A 12,278-nucleotide genomic window follows, 5' to 3' on the forward strand; every position below is an offset into this window, starting at 1 on the left:
CAAAAATGGGCACCAAAGAGCGTTAAAGAAAGGGTTAAATGACTTTGGGCCACTGATCTCACACTGCAGACATATAGAACAGGGAGCCCTACATCAAATCCAGGTTTCTCCAGCCTGGCAAAAATGGGTTCTGGGCATCAGAACTGGCATCATAGTGGGCAGACAGTCGATTTTGGCCATTTTAATAAGTAACTGGTGTTTTTAAGGTGTTAAATGACTTTGGGCCACTGATCTCACACTAAGAATACACAGATAATGATGCCCTGCATCAAACCAGGTCCCTTTGGCCTGGCCCAAATGGATTCTGGGCATCAGAATTGTCATCGATGTGGTCAAACAGCCAATTTTCACAGATTTGAATAAGTAACTGTTGTTTTTAAGGGGTTAAATGACTTTTGGCCACTGATATCACACTGCAAACATATAGAACAGGGAGCCCTGCATCAAATCCAGGACCCTCCAAGCCTGTCCCAAATGGGTTCTGGGCATGAGAATTGGCATCAAAGTGGGCAGACAGCCGATTTTCACCGATTTTAATAAGTAACTAATTTTTAAAGGGTTTAAATGACTTTGAGCCACTGATCTCACACTGAGAATACACAGATAGTGATGCCTCGCATCAAACCCAGGTCCCTCTGGCCTGGCCCAAATGGCTTTTGATGTGGAGCTCCCTGTTCTATATGTCTGCAGTGTGAGACCAGTGGCCCAAAGTCATTTAACCCTTTCTATAACGCTCTTTGGTGCCCACTTTGATGCCCATTTTGTGCCAGTTTTATAGTTTTTGTAGCTGTTTTTAAGTGTATTCACATCAGGGCACCTCGCTGCATTGTGTTTTGTTATTGTGATGCTTATTAATTATTGTTGTTAAAGCTATAAAAAACGAACAAATAGGAAACCAACTAATGCTCCAAATAAGAAACTGGACGAATAAGAAACCAACTTCAGCCTCGTCCATTGCAGTGCTGTCACATGTGTGTTCAGTGTTGCTCCCGCTGGTATACCTGTGCCGTCCTGCCCCCTGTGCTGCTATACCTCTACCGTGCCCCCTCTGTGCTGTTATACCTGTTCCATGCCCCCCTCTGTGCTGTTATACCTGCACCGTGCCCCCCTGTGTGCTGTTATACCTGTGCTACGCCCCCCCTCTGTGCTGGTATATCTGTGCCGTGTCCCCCTGTGCTGCTATACCTGTGCCGTGCCCCCCCTCTGTGCTGGTATACCTGTGCTGTGCCCCCCTCCGTGCTGTTATACCTGTGCCGTGTCCCCCCCTCCGTGCTGTTATACCTGTGTCTTGCCCCCCTCCGTGCTGTTATACCTGTGCCGTGCCCCCCTCCGTGCTGTTATACCTGTGCCGTGCCCCTCTCTGTGCTGTTATACATGTGCTTGGTCATTAAGTACAAAATTGGCTCTGTCACTAAAGGGTTAAGTTGAAGGTGTCAACAATTTTGTCTTGCCCATTTTTTGGGGGGGGGTTATTGTGAAATTATGTCCAATTTGCCTTTTTTTCTCTATTTACTTTGTGTGTATTGGAACAACACAAAAGCAGAAACCTGTGTATAACAAAACATGTGTAAGTGCAATAATTTTCAGAAGCAATTTCAAGGTTTCAAGGGTTCCAACACTTTCAGCCATAGTTATGTTTGTATATATGTATATACAGTGAAGGAAACACTTATTTGATCCTTTGCTGATTTTGTAAGTTTGCCCACTGACAAAGACTTGAACAGTCTATAATTTTAAGGGGAGGTTAATTTTACCATTGAGAGATAGAATATCAAAAATAAAATCCAGAAAATCACATTGTGTAAATTATATGCGTTTATTTGCATTTTGCAGTGAGAAATAAGTATTTGATCCCTCTGGCAAACAAGACTTAATACATGGTGGCAAAACCCTTGTTGGCAAGCACAGTGTTAGGCGTCGGGTTCCTGCAGCGGTTCAACAGGAATCCAGAGCCTCACATTCTGCGGTCTCCCATTGTCTTTCGACCGCAGAGGAGATTGCTCAGCAATCCCGACTTCCCAGACCTGCTCTGTGGGGCTGGCTATTGCTGCCACCTTTTGGTCAGCAATGGCAATGTAGGCTGCTCAGCAGCAAATCGCTCCAGAGGCTAAGTCCTTCTGTCACTCCACTGAGCATGTTCACAAGACGAACTCCCATTGGAGATCGGGAGCCACATGTCCAGGTCCTTCTCCAGATCTGATTGGTCCATCTCAGGGATCTGGAAGTTTCTGGAAGGTCCTGGCTATAAAAGGTTTGCATGGCAGCTCGGCCATGCGCTAGTATAGTCTCTAGTTGCTACTGTGTGAATGGTGATGGATGCATGAACCTGCGAATGACTCATTAAGATGCCCTCCCTCTGATATTATGAGTGTGTATAGGGACTTAGCTATAGAGTCAGCGCCAGCCAGTGGCAAGCTACAAGCCACTACAGCATCCTCCACAGTGCTAGCGTCCGACAGTGCGCCTGCTTCTGGGCATTGTTGACTAGCGGCAGTGTCTGCAGCTCCCCTTGGCATCCGCAGTAGCGACGCCGCACGCACGGTAGGTCTAGACGGACGCAGACCCTCTGCCTACGGCCCAGCTCCTGTGACCATATACCGTGCGTGCACTCCTCTGAGACCTGTGACACTAACAGGCTCAACCTTTTTGTGTTTTCTACCTAAGGCATCTCTGTGAGTAAACAGAGATCGCTCAGCGCACCTGGGTGACGTTCAACCCGCGTGCGTAATACCGCCATATTGCACGTCTGCCATCAGCTAGCAGCAGTGTTAACACCTTCTGCACGGTGGACCCCGGGCGGCGAACGCACTTTACATTATCTTATATTTAGTGTGTTCCGTCGTCCCTAACACACAGCAGTCAGACTTTTCTGTAGTTGATGATGAGGTTTGCGCACATGTCAGGAGGAATTTTGCTCCACTCCTCTTTGCAGATCATCTCTAAATCATTAAGATTTTGAGGCTGTCGTTTGGCAACTCGGAGTTTCAATCCCTTCCATAAGTTTTATATGGGATTAAGGTCTGGAAATTGGCTAGGCTTCTCCATGACCTTAACCCCTTTCTCACCTTGGACGTACTATTCCATCCATGTGCCCTGGGACTTAATGCCCATGGACGGAATAGTACGTCATACGCGATCAGCCGCGCTCACTGGGGGAGTGCAGCTGATCGCGGCAAGGTGTCGGCTGATTCTCACAACTGACACCCGGCACTAAGTGCTAGGAGTGCTCACGGACCGCTCCCGGCACTTTAACCCCCGGCACACTGCGTTCAAACATGAGGGGGTCTCCCTGCGTGCTTCCCTCAGAACAACGCAATGTGATCGCGTTCTGATCTCCATGGAGACCCCCAGCTGCAAGATGGCCGCGGGGTCCTTCCAGGTCCTGCAGTGCGGTGGCTTGTAAGTGCCTGCTGTGAGCCGCACCTGAGAAGCCTCTCCCACTGTCTGTCAGATCGCTGATCTGACACAGTGCTGTGTAAATTGTCAGATGTGTGATCTGACATGATATAATGATGTCCCATCCTGGGACAATGTAATAAAGTAAAAAAAATAAATAACTTGAAAAAAATATTTTTATAAAAAATCCTAAATAAAGAAAAAGAAATATTTCCCCAATAAATACAATTCTTTATGTAAATAAAAAAAATAAAAGTACACATATTTAGTATCGCCGCATCCGTAACGACCCGACCTATAAAACTGTCCCACTAGTTAACCCCTTTAGTGAACCCCAGAAAAAAAACAAGTAAAAAAAACAATGCTTTATCATCATACCGCTGAACAAAAAGTGGAATAACACGCAATCAAAAAGACTGATATAAACAAACGTGGTACCACTGAAAATGTCATCTTTTCCTGCAAAAACCAGCCGTCATACAGCGTCATCAGCGAAAATATAAAAAAGTTATAGCTCGCACAATAAAGCGATGCAAAAATAATTATTTTTTATATAAAATAGTTTTTATTGTATAAAAGCGCCAAAACATAAAAAAGATATAAATGAAGTATCGCTGTAATCATGCTGACCCGAAGAATAAAACTGCTTTATCAATTTTACCACACGTGGAACGGTGTAAACGCACCCCCCAAAAGAAATTTATGAATTACCTGGTTTTTGTTCATTCTGCCTCCCAAACATTGTAATAAAAGCGATCAAAAAATGTCATGTGCATGAAAATGGTACCAATAAAAACATCAACTCGTCCCGCAAAAAACAAGACCTAACATGACTCTGGGCCAAAATATGGAAAAATTATAGCTCTGAAAATGTGGTGATGCAAAAACTAACTTTTGCAATAAAAAGCATCTTTTGGCGTGTGGCAGCTGCCAAACATAAAAACCCGCTATAAATAGCAAATCAAACCCCCCTTTATCACCCCCTTAGGTAGGAAAAAATAATAAAATAAAAAAAGTCTATTTCTATTTTCCCATCAGGGTTAGGGTTGGGGCTAAAGTTAGGGTTGGGGTGGGGGCTAAAATTAGGGTTGGGGTTAGGGCTAAAGTTACGGTTAGGGATGGGGCTAAAGTTAGAGTTTGGATTAGGGTTAGAGTTGGGATTAGGGTTATGGGGTGTGTTAGGGTTAGGTTTGTGGTTAGGGTTATGGCTATGGCTGGTATTAGGGTTAGGGGTGTGTTGGGGTTAGGTTTGGAGTTAGAATTGGGGGGGTTTCCACTGTTTAGGCACATCAGGTGCTCTCCAAACGCGACATGGCGTCCAATCTCAATTCCAGCCAATTCTGCGTTGAAAAAGTGAAACGGTTCTCCTTCCCTTCCGAGCTCTGCTGTGCGCCCAAACAGTGACTTACCCCCACATATAGGGTATCGGCGTACTCAGGACAAATTGAACAATAACTTTTTCGGTCCAAATTCTTCTGTTACCCTTGGTAAAATAAAAAAAAATGGATCTGAAGTACATTTTTTGCGAAAAAAAGTTAAATGTTCATTTTTTTAAGAAGAATATTTAGAATTGAGAGTCCTCAGTGGTTGATACCTTTTAATGACTAACTTCTATCTACTGGCTAACACGGTACAAAGATATATATCTTTCCTGTATCATTTTTTTTAAACATTCCAAATATTCCTGTGAAGCACCTGAAGGGTTAATAAACTTCTTCAGTTTTTAGAATGGTGTCACTTTTGGTTATTATCTGTTATATAGATCCCTCACAGTGACTTCAAATGTGATGTGGTCCCCCCAAAAAAATGGTGTTGTGAAAATGAGAAATCGCTTGTCAACTTTTAACCCTTATAACTTCCTACCAAAAAAATTTTGGTTAAAAAATTGTGCTGATGTAAAGTAAACATGTGGGAAATGTTACTTATTAAGTACTAGCTGAAGAGCCCAGCGCTGCCCAGACATAGTAACTAACTAGTTATAACAAATTATAATGATTATGTCTATATATATATATAAAGCTGAGTGTATAGCCCCGCCCACTCCGCATAGCCACATTCTCTATAATATCCCACATCATCCCGTCAAATACTAGGGATACTATTGAAGAGAAATAGCGCAATGGTGCATTATCCAGTGTAGGTATATCAACTAAAAAATAATACACTCACCAGATGGAGCTTGTAATAAGCATGGAGGATTCGCTGCTGCAGGAACCACAGATCCATGAGGGACCGACTACTACCACTAATATCCCACATCATCCCGTCACCCACAGCCACTGGACTACTACCCCTAATATCCCACATCATCCCGTCAGCCAGAGCCACCGGACTACTACCCCTAATATCCCACATCATCCCATCAGCCAGAGCTACCGGACTACTACCCCTAATATCCCACATCATCTCGTCAGCCAGAGCCACCGGACTACTACTCCTAATATCCCACATCATCCCGTCAGCCAAAGCCACCGGACTACTACCTCTAATATCCCACATCATCCCATCAGCCAGAGCCACCGGACTACTACCTCTAATATCCCACATCATCCCATCAGCCAGAGCCACCGGATTACTACCCCTAATATCCCACATCCCGTCAGAGCCACCGGACTACTACCCCTAATATCCCACATCATCCCATCAGCCAGAGCTACCGGGCTACTACCCCTAATATCCCACATCATCCCATCAGCCAGAGCCACCGGACTACTACCCCTAATATCCCACATCATCCCATCAGCCAGAGCTACCGGGCTACTACCCCTAATATCCCACATCATCCCATCAGCCAGAGCCACCGGACTGCTACCCCTAATATCCCACATCATCCCATCAGCCAGAGCTACCGGACTACTACCTCTAATATCCCACATCATCCCATCAGCCAGAGCCACTGGACTACTACCCCTAATATCCCACATCATCCCGTTAGTCAGAGCTACCGGACTACTACCACTAATATCCCCCATCATCCCGTCACCCACAGCTACTGGACTACTACCCCTAATTTCCCACATCATCCCGTCAGCCAGAGCCACCGGACTACTACCTGTAATATCCCCCACCATCCCGTCACCCACAGCCACTGGACTACTACCCCTAATATCCCACATCATCCCATCAGCCAGAGCCACCGGACTACTACCACTAATATCCCACATCATCCCATCAGCCTGGGGTCAGAACCAGAGCGCTGAGTGGAACAGTCCTAACTTCCATACCAATGATCCCTTTAAGAGAGGCCTGGCGTCAGAACCAGAGCGCTGAGTGGATTTGCCCTGACTTCCATACCAATGATCCCTTTAATAGAATATAAACCTAAAAATGTACTGTGGCCAATCGGTAAATCCCCTCAGGCCAAAAGCTCTCACCAAACAAAATAAAATAATCCAAATCAGGAATAATATGAATAAAAATTCCTTATTATATATTGTCTTATATCCACTCTGATACTCCAGAGATCCAAACATTATCCTCCTCACCAGGTGGCAGATCACTACCAATTAAACCAACCTCACTACCTCCTGTCACCACCAGAGGGTGAACGGAAGGAGAACTCTCAACTGGTGGAGCAGAAAATGAGCTCATAACAGTACACGTTATAATAACCGTGCACGCTTCCTGATGAAACCGAGGACGGTGAAACGCGCGTCGGGGCTTTCTTTGCATCTCTCGGGCGTCTCTGTACTCATCTGGAACTATGGCGCAAGGTAAATAATCTTTTATGGACACTGGTACCTAGATAGCACTACTAGCTATCGGTTATTATAACTTGTACAATTTCTATGTGGGGCAATATCTAAATAGCCAGTTTTTGGGGTGAAGTTAATAACTTTGATTTCTATAGTGTGCCCCTCGAGCATACTGATAAAATAGTACCCACCCTAATGTATGTCAGTTGAGGTTATTGGCCCAATATATATTTTTTAGCATAGAAAACTATATATTAACGTCTGGTCTCATAACCTTGCAATTGATAAATATAGTCATTTTGACTAGATACAGTCTAACAGTTTTCTGGCCTGATTTTTTCAATCATTTGAACTGATCTGAACTATTTTTCTCAGCTAGATTAATTATGTTTATACCATAGTTTTTCTATATAATTTGGATATATTGAGCATGCTGAGATAATACGACAGGGAACTGTTGTTATTACTCCGGTTTGACTGCAGATTTCAGCCCTGAGATGTTTATTGTCTGTCTGGCACCTTAATTTCTATCTGGTTATTATGCCATTGTCTTTTGGCTGCTACTTTTCTATCTACCTCATCTTTAACACTATATACATTTTTGTAATATGTGTGCAATAAAATTGAATATATTTATAATAATCCTCCTCATTGTGGTTATATTTCCACTTATTAGACATTGATATGTTATTAGGAATTTTTATTCATATTATTCCTGATTTGGATTATTTTGTTTTTTTGTTTGGTGAGTCCCTTTAATAGAAGCCTGGGGTGAGAATCAGAGTGCTGAGGGATTTTCCCTAACTTCCATACCAGAGATCCCTTTAAGAGAGGCATGGGTCAGTATCAAAGCGCAGAGTGGATCTGCCCTAACTTCCGTACCGGAGATCCCTTTAAGAGAGGCCTGGCGTCAGAACCAGAGCGCAGGCTGGATTTGCCCTCACTTCCATACCAATGATCCCTTTAAGAGGGGCCTTGGTTCAGAACCAGAGCTCTGAGTGGATTTGCCCTGACTTGTTGTAACGTCCGTCTGCGGTTCTGGGCTGCAGCCAGGCAACACCCCGAGAAACACTGATACCCTTTACCCCTATACAGGGATCTGGATTTACAACAGAGCCCAGGAGGTAGCTGTCTGAATATGAGCAGCGGCCAGAGCAGGACGGTCGTCAGAGTGAAGTACAAAAACGGCAGGCAATAGCAGAGTCAAATTCAGGCCAAGGTCAGAGTCAAAAACCAGGAGGGCGGCAGAGGTACAGAATCGTTAGGAAGTAGCAGAGTCAGAATATCCAGGCCAAGGTCACAAACCAGGAGAGTAGCAGAAGTACAGAATCATCAGGCAAAAGAGGGGTCAGAAATCCAGGCTGAGGTCAAAGTCAAACAGAAATCAATCACTAAGTAACACACAGGGGAACCAAGAATATATCCGGCGGCTTGCAAGACCAGTCCCAAGGTATTTGCGGGATCAGGTCATCCCTCACAGGTTCCTGGACTGGTGATGTCATTAGGGCCGCCCCCAGGACCAGGCCAGATGGTGTTGCAGTAACCCCCTGATGACTGACAGAGTGGCGGAGCCTGCGCCCACCAGATGCCTGCGCAGGAGCCACTTCTCTGTCACCACCATAACTCACAGGCGGACCACGGCGCCTCCCAGTGGCCGAGGCAGGAACAGCCGTCCCCGAGTCTGACGGTGAAGTGGCGGTCTGGCGCCTCCTAGTGGCCGTGACCGGAACAGCAGGCCTCGAATCCAACGGTGACGTGACAGACCGGCGCCTCCTAGTGGCTAAAGCTGGGACCATAGGCCCTGAGTCTGATGGTGACGTAATAGAACCACGGCGCCTCCCAGTGGCCGAGGCAGGAACAGCCGTCCCCGAGCCTGACGGCGAAGTGGCGGCCCGGCGCCTCCTAGTGGCTGCGACCGGAACAGCAGGCCCCAAATCTGACGGAGACATGACAGTACCCCCCCTTCCAAGAGGGGCCTCCGGACCCTCAAAACCTGGTTTGTCAGGGTGAAGGAGGTGAAACCTTCTAATTAGTGCTTTTGCATGGATGTCCCTCGCAGGGACCCAGGACCTCTCCTCCGGGCCGTAGCCCCTCCAGTGTACCAGATACTGTACGGACCCTCTTACAAGGCGGGAGTCAAGGACACCCTGGACTTCATACTCCAAGGACCCTCCGACCGAAACGGGAGGAGGAGGGGACGGGACAGGGTGAATTGGGGAGCGATACAACTTGAGGAGAGACTTGTGGAAGACATTGGATAAATTGAAAGACTGAGGGAGTTTTAGACGGAAGGCCACCTGGTTAATCACCTCTATAATCTCGTATGGACCAATAAATCTGGGACCCAGTTTGGCAGACGGTACTTTAAGCTTGATGTTTTTGGTGGAGAGCCAAACCTTGTCTCCAACTCCCAGGTGCGGTCCTTTTGATCGCCGTTTGTTCGCTGCCGAGGTCTGTCTAACCTGGGCCCCTTTCAAGTTAGAGTTTACCTCAGACCAAATGGTTTTTAAACGATGTATATTTTTCTCTACCCCAGGAAGCTCCGACATTCTGGCCGAGAATGATCCAAAGCGCGGATGCAGCCCGTGGTTGCAGAAAAAGGGGGTAGACTTAATGGAGTCCTGATACTGATTGTTTAGGGCAAACTCGGCTAGTGGCAGATGTTCTTCCCAATTGGACTGGTGTTCTGAGATGTAGCAACGAAGGTATTGCTCCAGAGCCTGGTTGACACGTTCGGTTTGCCCATTGGTTTCAGGGTGGTAAGCCGAGGAAAAAGATAGCTCAATACCAATGCGTTTACAGAACGCACTCCAGAACTTTGACACGAATTGGGTACCCCTGTCAGACACAATATTGACCGGGGCACCGTGTAAACGTACCACATGTACAATAAACAGTTTACTCAACGTTTCCGAGTTAGGTAACCCCGACAGGGGGACAAAATGACATTGTTTACTGAACCTGTCCACCACCACCCAGATACACGTCTTTCCATCTGAGGACGGTAGGTCCGTAATGAAGTCCATGGAGATGTGGGTCCATGGACTCTCGGGGGTGGGCAAGGACTGGAGCCAGCCGGCAGGGCGAGTATGGGAGGACTTGGTGCGGGCACAGACCTCACATGCTAAGACATATTCTTTGCAGTCCTTAACCACCGTCGGCCACCAAAAATTCCTAGTTATCAATCTGGTGGTATTATTGAGACCAGGATGGCCTGCCAAGACAGAGTCATGTGATTCTCTAAGCACTTGTAGGCGAAACGCAGGCGGAACGAACAATTTGTTGGGTGGCGTAGTGTCAGGGGCTTGTTCTGGGGATTTACGGATCTCCTCCAGAAGGTCCAATGACACTGCGGACACAACGATCCCAGTGGCCCATATCGGAACTGGTTCACAGTCCTCAGCTTGTGAGGGACAGAAACTGTGAGAGAGGCCATCGGCCCTCACATTTTTTGTACCAGGGCGGAAGGTGATTATAAAATTAAACCTAGAGAAAAACAATGCCCACCTTGCTTGTCTAGGATTTAACCTTTTTGCTGATTCTAGGTATGTCAGGTTCTTATGATCGGTAATTACCGTGATCTTGTGTTTGGCGCCCTCGAGGAAGTGACGCCATTCCTCGAAGGCCCATTTAATTGCCAATAGTTCCCGATTCCCTATATCATAGTTTTTCTCCGTGGAAGAGAATTTGCGGGAAAAAAACGCACATGGACGAAGCTGAGTGAGGGATGTAGTGCCTTGTGATAGCACTGCTCCCACTCCGACTTCAGAGGCATCTACCTCCACAATAAATGGACGGTCCAGATCCGGCTGAACCAAAACTGGGTTGGCCACAAAGCACTCTTTTAACGTAGAAAACGCCTGAATAGCCTCAGGATTCCAGTTGGCCACGTCCGCCCCTTTCCGGGTCAGATCCGTGAGTGGCTTGGTAATCTCTGAGAAACCTCTAATAGACTTGCGGTAATAATTAGCGAACCCCAAAAATCGCTTCAGCGCTTTCAGCGATTTTGGTTGCACCCAAGCCTTAATAGGCTGGACCTTGGCAGGATCCATGTATCCTAAAAACTGTACCTCCTCAGCAAAAAAGACACATTTCTCCAGTTTAGCAAACAAGGAGTGTTCACGTAGTCTTTGTAGCACAGAACGCACGTGTTGAGCATGTGTCACAGGGTCAGCAGAGTAAATCAGAATGTCATCTAAATACACCACGACATACACCCCACAAATGTCTCTAAAAATATCATTAACAAAGTGCTGAAATACGGCAGGTGCGTTGCCGAGTCCGAACGGCATTACCAGGTACTCAAAATGGCTAAGGGGTGTATTGAAGGCCGTTTTCCACTCATCTCCCTTTCTTATGCGGACCAGATTATATGCCCCCCGGATGTCAAGTTTAGTAAACCAACGGGCTCCTGTTAGCTGATTAAAAAGATCAGGGATGAGTGGAAACGGATACTGGTTTTTTATAGTGATTGCATTCAACTCCCGATAATCAATGCAGGGTCTGAGACCACCATCTTTCTTCTCCACAAAGAAGAACCCGGCCCCAACTGGAGAAATGGACGGTCTGATAAACCCTTTTCTTAGGCTATCTGCAATATAGTCATTCATGGCCTGACGCTCTGGGCCAGAGAGATTAAATATTCTTCCCTTAGGGAGACGGGCATCCGGAATTAGATCAATAGGGCAATCATACTCCCTGTGAGGGGATAGCTTTTCAGATTCTACAATAGAAAAGACCTCCTCAAAATCTCTGAAAGCAAACGGTATGCGGGGGATTTTAACCTTAACTTGGTTTACTGCCAAGGATATGCAATTTTTCTGACACTGTGGGCTCCAGCGTACAACGTCACCCAAGTGCCAGTCAATGACAGGATTGTGCTGGCGTAACCATGGCATACCCAGAATAACTGCAGAGGTTAAATTGTCCATCACAAAAAATGACACAAGCTCAGTGTGTAAGGCTCCCACAGACATAGCAACCTTGGTAGTAACAAACTTAACCCCCTCCTGAATAATGGATGTGCCATTAATAGCCGTGGTTTTAATAGGGGCATTAAGTTTTAGTAGTGTTACACCCAGATTCCTAGCAGTCAAAGAATCCATAAAATTTCCTTCAGAGCCACTATCCACATACGCGATTAAACACAGCGTTTTCTGACCACATGAAACTGAGATAGGTAATAAA

The 12,278-nt window shown here is 46.1% G+C and overlaps 1 protein-coding gene across 1 annotated transcript in view; it reads left to right on the plus strand.

Moving 5' to 3' along the window:
• AAMDC (adipogenesis associated Mth938 domain containing) overlaps positions 1–12,278 on the plus strand; it is a 284,239-nt gene that overhangs the window by 126,602 nt on the left and 145,359 nt on the right. The gene's annotated exons all lie outside the window — the stretch shown is intronic.

The sequence above is a fragment of the Dendrobates tinctorius genome, unplaced genomic scaffold, assembly GCF_039654945.1.
Source record: "Dendrobates tinctorius isolate UK_male_01 unplaced genomic scaffold, ASM3965494v1 ptg000157l, whole genome shotgun sequence".
Classification (NCBI taxonomy): Eukaryota; Metazoa; Chordata; class Amphibia; order Anura; family Dendrobatidae; genus Dendrobates; species Dendrobates tinctorius.